Below are 17,500 nucleotides of genomic sequence, written 5' to 3'. Positions count from 1 at the left end.
ACTTTCTTCTTAATACAATGTAATACAATAAAGATAACCAGTGAAACACAAAATATTAATATACAAAAAAATAGCAAAATGATTATAAGTTCGAGATACAGATTTTTAAAATGTTGTAATCTGTTCTAAGTACGAATTGTTAAAGTAGTTTATCTTTTGGATCCAGGGAGAAATCTTTGAACTGTGTGTGTGTTGTGTTTTTTGTAGCAAAGCCAAATCGAAAGACAATTTTTGAATTACTTGCTATTGAAGTTTTAAACATTATGAAGTATAATATCTTTAAGTTTAGTTTCAACTAATTTTACTCAGTGTGATATATATAAATGTAATATACAATTATTGAATATGTAACTACACTGCAAACATTTCTTTTTGTATTATCCAAAGAAATTTGCTGTATAGCTTCACGTAACATTGTATGCCAATTTTTATTTAACACTCCTACGAAAAGTGGGGCCTAATAGGCCCCAGAGCAACTTGGAAGGTTATTAATATTAGGCTAATAATAGCCTTTCATTTAAATACAAATTTATTAGCCTAATATTAATAACCTTTCAAGTTGCTCTGGGGCCTATTAGGCCTCACTTTTCGTAGGTTAAATACAAATTTATTAGCCTAATATTAATAACCTTTCAAGTTGCTCTGGGGCCTATTAGGCCCTACTTTTCGTAGGAGTGTTAACTCATTTCACTTAATAGTAGATACACAAAAAATACATGGATATTCATAGATGTGTGCGTGTGTATGTATATATATATGCATACCCACACTTATTGTACGCTATAAGATGTAGATACTGAAATTGTGATTCAAGCGTTGAAAAATTGCTTATTACATTAATACACCCTTTGAACAGAGCACGCTATGTTCACGTGCTTACGCTTATGTGAAGTTTTCCGCCAATGACGTACTACGTCCGGATTACCGCTGTATCCAAGATGGCGAGAAAGTTCTTGAACGCTAAGATACTAGTTATCGAAAGCTGTACCTTGCTATAAATAATTGAACAATCACGATTAATTCTCGAGGCGTTTTACAAACATCTTTGCTGCTTACGTTAATTATCTGTCACTCTGAAAGGGATTTGCAGTCGTGCTACCTTAGAAAATGAAAGAAAAGCTTTCCAGGCGTTACGTGAGGTGGTAGGCTCAGCAGCAATTCTTTGTGTGGATGACGGAATGTGGGAGAGGACGCTTCACTGCGAGACGACGCAGTCATGCAGTGAAGCTACTAGACTGTGAGTATAACAAACACAACTCCAATGAGAACAGCCCACTTGTATATACTTACCTCCTATTATATTAAACAACACCTTATTCTTATAAATACTAAAATACGGGATGTAAATTAAAATGAAAAACATTCTTTTTAATCACAATAAAGGTAGCTATACAAAACGGTAGAAGGGGTTAGGTAATAGCATATGCTAGTATTATTTAATGAAAGTGTGTGTTTAACGCGTTTGTAACCGTCACTTTCTTTCGTAACTCTTTGCTTTATATTCTTCATCAGTCGCCCACATAAAATTTATTATACGTAGGCGAACTTACCTGTATTAAGAAAGTAAATGAGATATATTATTCAGCTTCAATAAACAAGGTCATTGCTCTCGAACGTTTCTATTTAACTTAAACAAAGAAAAAAATGTATTGATATTATTTACGTTCTACAAAACACCGTTATTAATGAACAATGAAAAATATATAATCGGCAATAATCAGAAAAAAACGACAACTCAGTGTTTAATTTTTGTAATCTCTCTTTTTTCACTCTAACACATTTATCTTCACTTTTAATTTCATATTTCAATTGCCAATGCTTTTAATGTTCAAGAAAATAAAAATTTTAACTGAACTTTGAACTTTGTAGATCTGAGAAAGCCGTTCTAATAGGATGAGATTTGATAATACTTTATAATCGAGTTTTGTCAATTCTGTTTAAAATATACGATTATTTAACACACAAATCGACAGTTCAACTAGCTCTTAAGAATGGGTTACCATAGGATGAATGGAACCATTCTGGTAAATTAAAGTAAAATATTCTAACGTTCCAGCACTGTTTCAGAATAATTGTTTTTTAAATGGGCAATAAAACTAATGGTTGTTTCTAAAAATAATGACTAAATTCAACAGTTAATTTCAAAAGAAAGCAAGAAAACTAAAGCTAAAATAAACTTTATGTTAATTATTTAATACTTTTAAAAATAATATATTTTTTATTAACATACGTATGGAGAGAAAATATTGTTTAACAAGTAATTTCGCGAAGTTAGTTCTTTTATTGTTTCTCTATCTTGTAAAATATGCGTTACCCGTTGAACAAATTTTTGCCTTGACAACCATGAATTCCGACACAAGTGTGAGATCATCTCATCTCGCAAACAGGTGAAGTTGGAAAAATCTTGTATTGTTGTAGCTTCTGTGATTTATGAAGAATATTTCAGCGCTACCTGTTGGTAAAATATGAAACCTTTCATTTTCGTACGCAAAAGAATTTTATCCATCTAGGAAATCCACTTTACTACCATTGTTTAAATATTTTTAATTTTCATCAATAACTCGGAAAAATAGGGTTTGTTATTTATACCAGACTAAATTATAGTAACAGAATTTTGTAGTTACTTATCTATTAAATGATCTGAATAGTGGCAGTGATATACAATTTTATAACTGGTGTGGAGTGACCTAGTAGTTAACGTGCTTGGATTGTGAATATCGGGGTTCAGGACTCGCTTCTCGCAACCTCATAAACACACTCCGCTCCTTGTGGTTGTAGCTGCGTTACGAAACGACGATCTATTCCTTTATTCGATTAAATATGAGTAACCCAAATGTTGGTGGTGGATGTTATTTGTTAGCTGTCTTCTATCTCGTCTGTGTTTTCGAAATTAGAAAGTGATATGTATAAATAACCTTTATGTAACCTTGCACTAAATTAATAGAACAAACATTTTTATCTTCAGTAACTCGTGTTTATAATATCAGCAAGACCACTTACCTGCTAAGTTTCATAAGTTTTTTCTAGTTCTTTTATTTACCGATGATTCTCACATTCGACTCTTACACCACTAATAGGGGCTGCATCTTAGCGATCTTCTCTCTAAGGATACTAATTATATTCTGTCTGATCTGCCCTTTTATAAATACTTTTAAGACACGTGCACTGATAACTGATGATGGTAGCATACACTTTCGATGCTTGTAATGTTTGACTAATTCAGTGGTCATACAAGTACGGCTCAATCATAAAGATAGTCATATTTATTGAGGAACAGATTATGGCTTACCCCTTATATCTTATACGTAATGTTTGGAACTCTTTGTTATCGTGGCATTGTACTGAAGTAGAAATAAATATACAGACAAAAATCAAAACTTTCTAGCTGTATGTATAAACACTGTCAAGTCAACATAGTTGGCTGTAATGATTTTTTGGAAAATAAACTCATAGGGTTTTTACACCTGTTAATTACAACGATGTGTAACTAATAAATGCACGATATTATAGTATCACCTGTTCCATGAATTTTATTTCCTAACAAAATCAATATTTTAACCAGTTTTAGTCCCCTTATACCATATGTCCACTATTTTTGATAATATTGTTTTAAATACATGAGAGATCAAAAGGTTCTGCATTATTGTTTATTACCAGAACCTATATAAATAAACATTAATGAAGATTATTCTTTGGTTAAAATATTCAATATTTTGACCTCATTTCTGTCCTAGTTCAAAAATTAAAAGCTTTTTATAGCTATCCCCATTTTACATAAACCATAACTTTGTTTATCTCACATGTTACTTAGATTATTCTAAAGAATGTTGTTAGTCATTCTTTGGCTTGCTTCGGCTAAGTGGTATAATAACTAACATTTTGTCTGTATCTGTTTCTCTAGCAGCCATCTTTTTGCTTCCCACGTTCATGACACGGCTAAATTTGGTTACCACGATCTATTTTCGTGATTTCTCTGGCGTAGGAGAACTATTTCAGACTTTTCTAAAATGGTTTCATTCCAGACACAAAGTACGAGGAGAAACTTTTCACCCCTTCTTCCCAAAATAGAGCACCAGCTGAGAAGTGGTTTTTCTTTCACTCGTGTTGCTAGCTGTAAGAGCAGATTTAGATGTCGTAATGGTAAATTTGGAAGGAGGCCATTCGACGTCACTAAATACCAAAAACAGTCATAGCACGTTGTGATATTTCCAAAAACTAAACTAAAACCAATAGAGTTGCTATTTCTCTGTCGTTTCATCTGATAACTTACAGATGTATAAGTTATAAACAGACTAGCAGATAGATAGATAAGTTTCGTATATTTTTTCTCGTGATATAGTTTTAGTAGTACCTGTTCCATGATCAAGATTAGATTACAGGGCCATTTAACAAACAAGAGAAATGAGAAAACTTGGAAATGTTATTGTTATATCCAATAGAGTTCCTCTTCTCAACTGTTTTTAGTCGGAAGATTTGACCAAGTAGCAATAACATCTACTCGATCTTCCAGTTTTTGATATACGTTATCGTCATAGTTTGGGAGAGTTACAGATGTTTCATCAAATAGAAGAGCTTTCATTAGAAGCTTTCACTCAGATAGTTTAAGCAATGAAGCTTCGTTACAAAATATTTATTAAGTCCTTGTTGCAGTGTTTACGTTAACTAACCACTGGTCAAAGTCTTTACTCTAATGGCCACGTTAGACAAGTCTTCATTACAAAGTATCAGCCAACCTCGCTGGAAGGTTTAACTGCTATACTCACATTAGACAAGACTAAATCAGACGTTAAGTTACAACAAGAACAGTCGTAATACCAAAAACGTCTTTACAGAGCACCTGTTAAACCCTTGTATACTTTAAGGGTCGTTTTTAACGTAAAAATTACGCACAATATTTATAATGACCAAATTCATTTGTGTAGTTAGAAAGCAAGATTTGTGCAATAGTATTATTTAAACTCGAACGTCTTTTTTTGTAAGTTTCACTTTTATGTTCTTAAATTAAATGTTATTTCTTTGTTTGAAATTAACCACAAAACTCAACAATGGGCTTTCCGTGTTCTTTCCTACCATAGGTATCGAAATCCAATTTCAAGCGTTGTAAGTCTGAAGGCATGCTGCTGTGGCGCTAGGGGGAGTAACTTTTGCTGCAACACTCGTGATAGTCGTTTGAGAATAGAACACAAGCTAACCCCTGATGGAAGATTTCAGCATAATATACATAATAACCAAAATTTTGATACAAAACATAAATGTTATTACATTTCTTTAATGCTGAAAAACGAACATTAATGCAGGTTCTCGTATACTTCTCGTAATTTTCTGACGAAAGAACAGCTAAAATCGAGTGGGATTTGAACCCAAACACTCTATCCACGTAACTTGTCGGAAAATTATAGAATTAAATAGCTGTTATATTTCAAATGACCCTTGTTCAGGCATAACGATCAAACCAGCTCAGCATGGCTAGGTGGTTAAGGGACTCGACTTCTACTCCGAGGGTCGCGGGTTTGAATCCCGGTCACACCAAACATGTTCGCCCTTTCAGCCGTGGGACGTTACAATGTGACGCTCAATCCCACTATTTATTGGTAAAAGAGTAGCCCAAGAGTTGGCGGTGGGTGGTGGTGACAATCTGCTTTCCATCTAATATTACACTGCTAAATTAGGGACGGCTCGCGTAACTATGCACAGAAATCAAACCAATGTTTTAAAAATAAATGTGATGAGATTTATTACTTGTTTTAACTCCTCTTTAGCTTTCCTTAGTTAACTGATAATAAACGTATATCAGATTCACGTTCTCTTTCGTTGTTCTCTATTTCACCAATGAGCATAACAGACTCGTGTTTCCTTTTTATGATTAAGGATTTGATGGTATAGCATGCTTTCCTCAAACCCTCGTAACTAATATGCAATTCTTTAATGACGTCAATAAACGTATGTTCAACAAACATTCGCTTGGTACTCACGTGCAAACTACTGATAAGACAAACACAGAGAAAGATAAGATCAGCGTTGTTTGTAAAACAAAGCGCGGTTACAAACGTCAAAAGGTCAAAGAGAGGTAACATCATTAATGTAAATAGTAGTAGATAAGTAAATCATGCAAGGTTAACAGATGTCTATAAGCCTGATTTAATCTTGAAAACGTAGCTTTCCGTTGTATAAAACAAGTCCTGCTTATACACGTGTGTGTTTGAAGTTGGAGAGATCTCACGTTGTTGTATTTATCTTGTAGCCTGAGAGAGTATAGAAAGAAAGATAATTTTAGTGTAAAAATTTGAAAGATGAGAAAATATACAAATCTAATTTAGTAAATACTATAACATTCAGTCATAAATCTAGAGATTTACAACTCCTAATATACATGATTAAAAACTGTAGTACTTTTCCTTAATGTTTTACTCCATTAAATAAACATAAATATCAACACGATAGGTCACCAGGAGTTCTGAAACATTCTTTCAAATTTTAAACGATTACCTCAAAGATTAATCTACCCACTCTTCTTGTTCACACTGTTTGATGTTCACTCTAGAGCTGTTTGAATTACTTTCTAGCATTTTAAATCAGATATCAGATTTCAATCAATTTTTTCAGTCAATCAATTAACTGTACACCACTTCAACAGTCATATTTTTCTCTCTTCATTTAAGTACGTGTTTTACATCTCCTCATCTCTTTATGTGTTTAGGTACCACTTCAAAAGGGTTTTCTTTGCCTTACAAATCCAGGAATAGATTTTATCAACAGTAAACTGCACTGTGTAAGCAGTATTCCGTCACTGCTAACAAGTGAGAGCATGCCGTTTCCAGCTAATATACTTCCTGTTTTTCTCAAAATTGAAGCTGCATCCAAAACAAGTTATTTCCTCAAGGACAAAATCAAATGTCTTTATTCGAGAAGGAAACCTCATAAGGATTTTGGTATCCTTTATATTAGTTTTACACATAGATCTTGATTATATCCTTTATATTAGTTTTACACATAGATCTTGATTATATCCTTTATATTAGTTTTACACATAGATCTTGATTATATCCTTTATATTAGTTTTACACATAGATCTTGATTATATTTTTTTCATTCACCTTTAAACAATTCGTGATAGTAAAGTGAGTTAAAACAGATATATTCAGGAATCGAGTATAATCAACTTAATATTTTAGTGGTCTATTCGGTGTGACGTGGCATGGCCAGGTAGTTAAGGCACTCGACAGTAACTTAAAGATCGCGGGTTCTAATCCCCATCACACCAAACACGTTCGCCCTTTCAACCGTGGAAGCGTTATAATTAGTTGATAAATGAGTAGCACAAGAGTGGGTGGTGATGACTAGTTGCCTTCTTTCTCTTTCTAGTCTTACACTGTTAAATCAGGGACGGCTATCTGCCGTTTCAAAACAAACCAAACTCTGTGATTTAAGTTGAAGTCACTCAGCGTTTGTATATGTAACAGTATTTTTAATTTATTATTACGTTAGATTTCTTGTTTACTGAGTAAATATGGGTACATATTTTAAATTTGTTTTTTAAAAAAAATCGTCAAGTATCGAACCTTTATTAAAAGTTTGGTTTGTTTTGAATTTCGCGTAAATTTACACGAAGGCTATCTGCACTAGCCATCCCTAATTTTGCAGTGAAAGACTAGAGGGAAAGGAGCTAGTTATCACCACCCACCACCAACTCGTGAGCTACTCTTTTACCAAAGAAAAGTGGGAGTGACCGTCACATTATAACGTCCTTACGGCTGAAAGGGCAAGTATGTTTGGTGTAACGGGAATTCGCACTCACGACCCTCAGATTACGAGTACTTATTTTTTATAGTATGAAAAGTGTGTCAGTGTGGAATCTCTGATGAATGTTTGTTTTTTGTATTTTGAATTTCGCACAAAGCTACTCGAGGGCTATCTGTGCTAGCCGTCCCTAATTTAGCAGTGTAAGACTAGAGGGAAGGGAAGTTAGTCATCACTACCCACCGTCAACTCTTGGGTTACACTTTTACCCCGTCACATTATAAAGCCCCCACGGCTGAAAGGGCGAGCACGTTTGGTGCGACCGGCATTTGAACCCGCGACCCTCAGATTACGAGTCGAACGCCTTAACCCACCTGGCCATGTCGGGCTCTCTGATGAATGTGTGGGTAACTAGCATGAATATCATGTCCTATGTGAATGAATAGTATATATATATATATATATAATATCTATGAAGTTTGAAGTCCGTTTTACTTCACTATTTAGTAGCTTAAATTGATTTATGTGTATAAACAATGATGAATGAAGAAATCTTTAACATGTATACAAATAATTAACATCTGTAACAACGACCCTCATAAATATATATGGACAAAATAATTGATTTATTATTCGCATTGAGTAAATATTTCAACTCTGTAATGACTCTTGTAACGTGTTCTACAGTTTTGCCTTTTTTTTTTAACAATGTTGTTTTCAGAGGGGTGGTATCCAGATCTCTAATGCATGCCAGTAAAATAGTGTTATTAACACAAATATACGCCATACTATGTGTGCCATTCAAACTTGCATAAACGCTCTATTAAACTATTATATCCCTCGTAATGTACAGTATAGTTATGTATTTCGTAACATCATTAGAACTAGAAATAACTGTAGTGTGAGTAATATAGATAAATATAGTGACTGTTGCACCTGTAGAATATTCCATGTAACTTTGCCACTAATATAGAATATGTATTATTCTTTATGTCTGTTGACATGCTACGTTAGATATGGTGTTTCCAGTAACCGTGCGTAAGATTTAAAACTAGATAAATTTTCTTCGAAAATACGGGAATAATACGTATTTAAAACGTTATCTTGTTAAAATGTTACATAAATAAGAATATTTGAACTTTCAACTGTTTAACCCACTAGGTGGCACTAAGACATAAAACATGAAAAGCTTGATCAAAGAAGCCATAACAATACCCTCAAACGAAGGGTGTAGTATGGAAAGGCTAGGAAGATTACATGGGTTCAACAATGCGTATAAATAAAAGTGAAAACTTTTGTCGACACACTAGTTTTGACATAATCTGAAAACAGTAATGAAGTATGACTCTTTAGCACTGGTTACAAATGTCATACGATCAGATTCATTGCTATCGATGTGGCAGATCATTGAGAAATTAGTGATTTTTGAAAGTTGCTCAACGTTAGGCACGTGTCTTTGTTTACACAAAAACAAATGAAATACTATACACTGAGAATTACTAGTTGCTACATACACTACAACTGTAATTTGACTGAGATTATAAAAACTCCTCGACTTGAACAGAAGTATCGTTTAAAGGTTTATAACGCTAAAATTAAGGGTTCAGTCTCAGGAGTGGACACACTCTACTTTGTTATGTAGCTTTGCGCTTAACAACAATTCAGCCACTTTACAAAGATTACTTATTATAAACTGTATTAATTTAACAATTTTACGTGACTCTTAGTTTTCTGAGTCGAATCATATTTTATCGATTATTTCTTTTACACTGGGATCGAGCGTGGCCTAATGGTTACCTTATCAGACTATGGATCTTCAAGTTCAATGGTCGAGTTCTATCACCGCAAACAAAACCACTCTCTGCACGTTGGGTTAGTAGGTCAGTTCTAAGGGGTCCCCCGCTGGTACAGCTGTAAGTCTTCGGATTTACAACGCTAAAATCAGGCGTTCGATTCCCCTCGGTGGGCTCAACAGATAGCCCAATGTGGCTTTGCTATAAGAAAAACACACACACACAGTTATAAAGGTGACAGTAAAATACACTGTTCGCTCAGACAAGAGCAGTGTGAATGATTTTAGAGACCATTATTATTTTTTACTGAAATAAAGCCTCTATTTTGAAATGAAATTAATTTCATTGTGACAAAAAACGAATTTGTGATATCTGAGCGTGTTAGCCTCAAACGTTTATTGGTGACGTCATTGGTCACATAGGTATGTGAACTGCGTGTTATATTTAAAATAAATATGTTACAGTGTTTCAGTTGGATTGATACTTTCCGTTGGTAGAAAATATTAAATTAGTAAATGTAATTATTTGCTTTTGTAGAACTGTGTAAGCTACGTCACATATAAGATGTTTATGTATGGGTGTAAGAGAACAACAGATTATATCAGTTTTATACAATGTGTTTTTCAAACATTGTTTTGTAAGTTAAATATTTGAGTTGACGGATCAAGCGCATATATGTTAAGCGAATAATTTATTCAGCTATACCTGACTGTCTCTTAACGAGAAAAAAGTAGATGATGAAATGAATTTTTACTTACGGTAGCAGTATACATATATTAATAAACTTGTATGTGTGTTTGTTGGTAAATACAGCGTAAATCTAGTGATAGGGCAGATGGTTATCATCACCCACGGACTACTCTTTTACCAAAGAATAGTAGGATTGACTATAATGTTATAACGTCCCCACAGCTGAGAGAGCGAGCATGTTTCGTGGGACGCAGATTCGAACTTTCGGACTGCGATTCCAGCGCCCTAACGACCTGCCCATGTCAGGCCCGTTCAAACAGACTCTACATGATAAGAGCTCAAAACTTGAACATTTTACTCATATATAATAACATTTTGTGTTTTTAAATAGGCATATAACTAATTAAAATAGTTTATTTTTTTGTTTTATTAACCCTCGTATGTTAACACAAATAAGGAGCGGTTTTATTCACATTAACCTAGCATGGTGGTAAAATATATACCTCGGACGGTATTTCTTCAATCAACTATAAAGAAAATGTTTATAAGCAACCATAAATCATGTCAGTTAATAATATGTATAATTGTAATCAAGAAACATGTAAAACCGATAACGTTAAGGTAACAACAATTACTTAGTTATCTGCATATACTCACTTGAGTTGAGGGGCAAACGGTCTGACTGCAATTCCTGCATGTATATATAGAAAACATCAAAAATACAAAAATCATGTAACTAAACGGGAATTTTGTTTACTGCAAATTTTTTATCATTCATTTTTGGTGGCTGGTTGCCCTAAGGAGATTGTTATGAGGAAGTTAATTATCATAGATTCCGAATTATTTTACCTCGACAGATGTCAAGGTCGTCGCCATTCGGTTAACTATGGCAGGGCCCAGAATGGCTAGGTGGTTATTCGAGTCGCAGTCTTATGGTTGCGAGTTCGAATCCCTGTCACACCAATCATACTCGCCCTCTCAGCTGTGGGGGTGTTATAATGTTATGGTCAATCCCACTATTTGTTGGTAAAAGAGAAGCCCAAGAGTTGGCGGCAGATGGTGATGACCAGCGTTCTATACAGAACGCCCTCTATCGAGACTTGGGTAGGACTGTAAATTAGAATAAATCTGTCGTTTATAAATAAGTTTGTAGCAACTAACGCGAACTTTATCATTCTACATCGTGAGGTAGTTTCTACTATTATTTCTATGATGTGGAAGGGCCGGGTAAAAGGATATTGTGTGACTAGAGGGATGTAGTCTTACACTGCTAAATTAGGGACGGCTACCGCCGAAAGCTCTCTTGTAGCTTTGCGCGAAATTCAAAACAAACCAAGCCTATAATAATAAGAAAATAACATATATTTAACTCTAATAATAACTATAACTAAAATTAAACTCATACTTATAAGTAATTAAAACAAACTAAAGGTACAAATCTTTAAATAATACTATAACTGAAACAAAAAAAAAGAACTACAAAACAGTGGCCTCAAAACATTTGATTCTTTCCTCGAATTTGGGAAAGAATAAAAAAAGACAGAAAGTCTCCTTTATTATATTATTTTTATATCTTTAATTTTTTTAATAATTTGATTATCAATAATAATAATAACGGAATCTCTTTAAAATGAAAACTTGGGGGAAATTACTAAAGAAAGATATAACTAACACAAAATATATTTATTTTCTTTCTCAAAGCGGAAATAAATAATTAAACTTTAGCTAAATATGGCGAACGGTTATAACTTGATTTGAACAAACAATACTTTTGTTTCCTTTCAGAGATATTATAAAATGTATAAGACAAAGTCAATGCTCTCTGTAAAAATCCACTTAAACATTTGGAGCACCAGTTGGAAGATCCTTCCGTTTGATCACGTGATCCAGTAATGGCACAGATCAATTTGTCACGGTCTGTTTGAAACAACGTCTTGGGTTTTCGCTTCCGAGTCTAGTCTTTTAGTGCCATCATTTTCTTTCAGCGTTTTACCCGATGATTCATTTAAAACGGCGTTAGAGGTCACACAATATCCTTTTACCCAGCCCTTCTACATCATAAAAATAATAGTAGAAATTACCTCACGATGTAGAATGATAAAGCTCGCGTTAGTTGCTGCAAGCTTATTTATAAACGACAGATTTATTCTAATTTACAGTCCTACCCAAGCTTCGATAGAAGGCGCTCTGTATGGAACGCTGCCCCCCTCTTCTCTAGCAGGACATAGTTAAGGGAATGACCGTCAGGTGGGGTCACTCTTTGACCTTTTTTTTTCAAGTTTACGTTCAAGTTTTCATGAACGGTAACAGAAAATACCTTACGAAACACATATCAAAGAGTAACTTTTAAGTTATGCAATGATAAATATCACGTATTTTTGTATGTATGAAAATATGTAACCTTTAATCAGCATACTCAATAGTCGTCACATATTAAGCCCGAATATCTAGAGTATCCTTGAGTAGAGAAAGAAAACGAATCCGCTAACCACGTAGGTCTATCTAATCTTACAAATAATATATTATAATAACCCCGCGCTTTCTTACTTCAAAAATGTCAAAAATCTACTCGTCGAGATATTAGTTTTAGGTGGAAGGGAAGATTAGTGGTTATTAAAATGCATTACTTAGTACTTGTTTGGATAAAAGAGAAAACATCACTACTAATATAGGTTTGTTTAGATATAAGCAACATCTTTTGTTTTGTTTTTCATTAGAGGATGACATATTCTAATGAACTCGTTTCACACTCCAAAAAAAAAATTAACTGACTGGAAAATTATCATTTTATTCAACATGTTCCAAAGTTGTATACTTTAAAATGTCGTTTTATGAATCTTTGGAGATACTGATTCTTCTGAGTTAAGTATCTTAAAATATTTTCTTCACCAGCAGTACAGGACTTGTTCTTCTAACGTTGTTCACCAATTGTTTTAAAAGCATAACAAATTAAAATTTCAATGATTCTTGATGTGGACGGCTATAAAAACGTTTTCAAAAACGTTATAACAATAGACTGAAAAGTACATATAAAAATTCCAGATAAGTTATGTGTTGTTTCTCGAATTTTTGACGGAATTAAAAAATATTTGCGTTCGACTGCAAGGTTCGAAGCCTTTCCCATGATTCACAGATGTCCTAGTTGTTTCTGTAGAACAGTAAAATCTGTTTCTTTCAAATGGAGTTCGTACCCGAAAAAAGTAACAACAGAAAAAACTGTTAGAACACCCGCCAGTCGCACCTGAGCACGTGCACCAAGGTTAGTCTCCCTAGTTCATACTCTGACTTCTGATCTTTGAGTGTTCTTTCGGACAAGTGACCTAGGAGGATCTGATACACCTTGGACATCTACCACCCTCCTTGACTGCTGGTTTAATTCTTGAATGTCGTAGATGAAGCCCACATGAGTTTTTCGATACAATTCGGTCCGGTTGCTAAGAATATCCGTTATTACATCATGCTTGATACAATTGTTCATTCACACCGGAGAGTGCTCCTTTTCAGGCCACGTCCATAAATGTAAAACGTAGATATTTCCTAGTCTTTCGGCAATTAGTTCGCTATTTTTCGTTTTTTGTCAACCTAAAATATTTTTCACACAAACAGTTTCATAGATACCAATTTAATAATAATAATAAAAAAACATACAACACTAAGCTTATTTTAATATAAAATTAACACTATATCTAGTTACTTGTTTGACCAGTAGTAAGTGGTCATAACGAATCTAATAGATTTAGTGGTGGAAGGCCTATCTTCATCATGTATGACATAGTTTTTCAGAGTACTTAGTGAAATGTGTTTGTTAATTTTTTTATGGAAATAATCTATTGATATGATATTGACAACATAAGGATGTTTGCATAATTCTATAGGAAAGTTGTGTTTTTGCATCTAGGAATTTGTATGCTTTAGTGATTATTGAATTCTGGATTATATGTAGCTTGTTTAATTATAACTTTGTTACATTTGTTCATACTTTACCATTGGATGTATGCAATGTTTATAGGATTTGAGTTGTTGTCAGTCAGACGTCATAAGAAATTAGCTCTATCAAAAATATCATTTACATGTTACATTCAGTTTAGCTTAATCGTAGTTTAGGCCTAGGAATTTGGCTGTTGCAGCAACCAGGAGAAGAGGTATAATTCCCTTGCTTGTAGTTTCTACTTCATCGGGACTTAGATCCATATGGGCCTGGGAGGGTCAAGTGCAAACTGACTTCTTCTTCCCTCCACACATGTGTGATAGGTATACAAATAATGTCATCATCACCCGGTATTCCCCGCTGGTCGTCCTTCCAAGTACTAAGTGCACGTGTAAGAACACAGTTTCAAAATTGGCGTCCCCCAGATCCCGAGTGATATAGGAACACAAAATCCGATTTCAGGTTTGAGTCCAGTGACCATAAAAACCTACTGCTTAACCACTATTATACTTGTGTAACCTGCGGGGTGCGTTTCAGTCCCCTACCTTCCTCCCTCCAAGGAAGGGTATGCCATATAAATAAAGATACTCCCGGCCCACCCCGAGTCCATCTGACAAATCCGGTCCTGATAAGTTCATAATTATGGGAGGAGTACCTTGACAAATAAACATTCAAACTAAATTAACTTAGGATAAGAGTAGGTCATTTTTTCCCCACTTTCATAATCAACACTTTCTGTAATAAGCCATAGTTCTTTGATTTTAAACTCCGAGTTAAATGAAAATCAAAATAACTACACTTGGTTCTAAGCAGCAATCAGTACTTTTATTAAAATCATTCGTAGAACGTGAAACAGGTCACAATTACAGGTCTTTAAAGTCGAAGAATCACACATTAATAAATAGAGATTCCTTTTGTGACGTAAATTTAATAAAAAACACGAACAAGTGATTGACTACATAAATAAATAAATACAACTGTAAGTGACATTCTGGTGAACGAGGATCTACATAGAAAGATGAATCGATGTCGTTAGTTCGTTCCTCAACAGTAGACGATAAAGGAACTACAATTACTCTGAATAATTGCAGGAACAACTAAAATTTGCACAATCAGTTATCTTCGCCACCACGTGCCGGTGCAAAAAAAAAGTGTGAAAAATAAAAGTGACAGGAAGCTCCTGCATTGTGTTGTCTTGAAATTATTACATCACACTTAATTAGACTATTCAGGTTCGTATTTATTTCCATTGTTCATCCATCTGACTTCTGAACTGTACACGTCTCAGTCAGTGTAGCTTGTTGGACACTAAAATCGATGAATCATTGGAGTGATGAAGACAGTCGCACTTGATTGCTGACTGAAAGTGAATAATTCCTTTACTCGCAGTAGCGTGTAGCTGGTAGTAGACGCTAGTAGAATAAAACATAACCAAAATGTATAATTTATATTTTTAACATCAGAATTTTAAAAATAATTTTGTCACGTCTGAGACAAAACATAATTACTGCACAATTAACTGTTTTGTACTTGTGGCAAATTTCGATAAATCCTATAATGAAAAAAACAACAACAAATATAGAAAGAGCTTGGATTTGCATGAACTGTACTTTAAATCATATATATATATAGTTTACGTTTACGTGGAGATTCATTAGTTCGTTCATGTGGATAAATGTAGTTAATACTCGAGCAAGGACTCACTTTTCAAACATTGCTCTTTTGTTCACATTAGTTACGTTATATTATTATTTTTAATAAGCTAAAGTGTTGGATATAATTTTCACTAAACATATTTATGGTTCAACAAAGAATTACCACAGTTTAGTCAACACATGTTATCAGTAAACCTGGTTCTATGTTGCCATGATTTCATGAATCAATGAATTGTAAAACATTTTTCGATATGTCCTCTATTTCTCCATACAATTTAGCCAGGCCCGGCATGGCTAGGTGGTTAAGGCACTCGACTGGTAATTCCATGATTGCGGGTTCGAATCCCCCGTCATACCAAACATGCTTGCCCTTTCAGCCGTGGGAGCGTTATAATGACAGTCAATCTCACTACTTGTTGGTAAAAGAGTAGCCCAATAGTTGGCGGTGGGTAGTGATAACTAGCTGCCTTTCCTCTAGTCTCACACTATTAAATTAGGGACGGCTAGCGCAAATATCCCTCGTCTCGCTTTGTGCGAAATTCAGAACAAACCAAACAATTCAGCCAAGTTATTTGTTTGCCATTTGGGCCACTAAGCTTTCTATATAAACTTATATAGTTTTAATAACACTCATACTGAAACCCAATGAAACCAAACATGGTGTCGAAAGTTCTGCCTGTCCTTTTTTCTTCTTCTTCTTTAGGTGTCGTTACCACATTTGCTGCGTGTTTGAGATCACAGTCTTAGGCCCGGCATGGCCGGGTTTGTTAAGGTGTTCGTCTCGTAATCGGGGGTTCACATCCCCGTCGCGCCAAACATGCTTGCTCTTTCAGCCATGGGGGCGTTATAATGTGACGGTCAATCCCACTATTCGTTGGTAAAAGAGTAGCCCAAGAGTTGGCGGGGGGTGGTGAAGACTAGCAGCCTTCCATCTAGTCTTACACTGCTAAATTAGGGACGGCTAGCACAGATAGCCCTCGAGTAGCTTTGTGCGAAATTCAAAAACAAACAAACAAACACAGTCTTAGATGCATCCCTGTCAAACAGGTCTTGTCCTCGAGGAAATGATATGACTGATAAGAATTTGTTTGTACCTATCAACAGTCACCAGTTCTGTCAGATCTCCAACATCACTGATTGAGATACATCTCACACATCATTCTTCACTGTCAATGTAGCTTTTTTGTTATGTTGTTCTTCTCTTTGCCATCGAATTAAATGTTTTCAAATAACTTGAATTCGGATTGGTCTATATGAGTAACTTCCTCCAATATTTTTGTTCCAGTGTTTGAATTCTTGTGCCTATTTTAACCTAATCACTTTCTGCTAATAGGCATTTTGCTTTTCTGGAGGTAATGGATACCCGTAATTGTAACTAGATCTTTATTTTATTGTCGTATATCACGTAAATAGCATACTCCAAGCTATTTAGTGCTATTTTTCAAGAGTTTAGGCTTTCTATATCAACAGGATTACTAGTTTTACGGGTCATCTTCAGAGTTTCCATACAGCTACCACTAAAACACGAACCTTTGCTCTACTTGACTGCATGGCGTGGCCCTCACGAGCCAAAATTTTGATTTCTATACGTTTGTCATGCGGAACTGCTACCTTGGAAACGACGAAAATATTCGCAGCACTACTGTTAGAAATAGTAAACGCCTTTATATTTTATTCGAATTATAGTGGAGTGGGAT

The 17,500-nt window shown here is 34.6% G+C and overlaps 2 long non-coding RNA genes across 2 annotated transcripts in view; one reads left to right on the top strand and one right to left on the bottom strand.

Moving 5' to 3' along the window:
- The first annotated feature begins 929 nt into the window (after nucleotides 1-929).
- The window catches only part of LOC143253568 (uncharacterized), a 46,323-nt gene continuing 29,752 nt past the window's right edge, over nucleotides 930-17,500 (top strand). Inside the window, exons 1-2 of the long non-coding RNA XR_013029701.1 lie at nucleotides 930-1,237; nucleotides 6,698-6,929. This is a non-coding gene — a long non-coding RNA (uncharacterized LOC143253568). The remainder of the gene's footprint in view (nucleotides 1,238-6,697; nucleotides 6,930-17,500) is intronic.
- LOC143253573 (uncharacterized) overlaps nucleotides 14,964-17,500 on the bottom strand; it is a 67,623-nt gene continuing 65,086 nt past the window's right edge. Inside the window, exon 3 of the long non-coding RNA XR_013029709.1 lies at nucleotides 14,964-15,560. This is a non-coding gene — a long non-coding RNA (uncharacterized LOC143253573). The remainder of the gene's footprint in view (nucleotides 15,561-17,500) is intronic.

Source organism: Tachypleus tridentatus, chromosome 1 (genome assembly GCF_004210375.1).
Source record: "Tachypleus tridentatus isolate NWPU-2018 chromosome 1, ASM421037v1, whole genome shotgun sequence".
NCBI classification, from domain to species: domain Eukaryota; kingdom Metazoa; phylum Arthropoda; class Merostomata; order Xiphosura; family Limulidae; genus Tachypleus; species Tachypleus tridentatus.
This window is presented reverse-complemented; position numbering and strand designations above follow the sequence as displayed.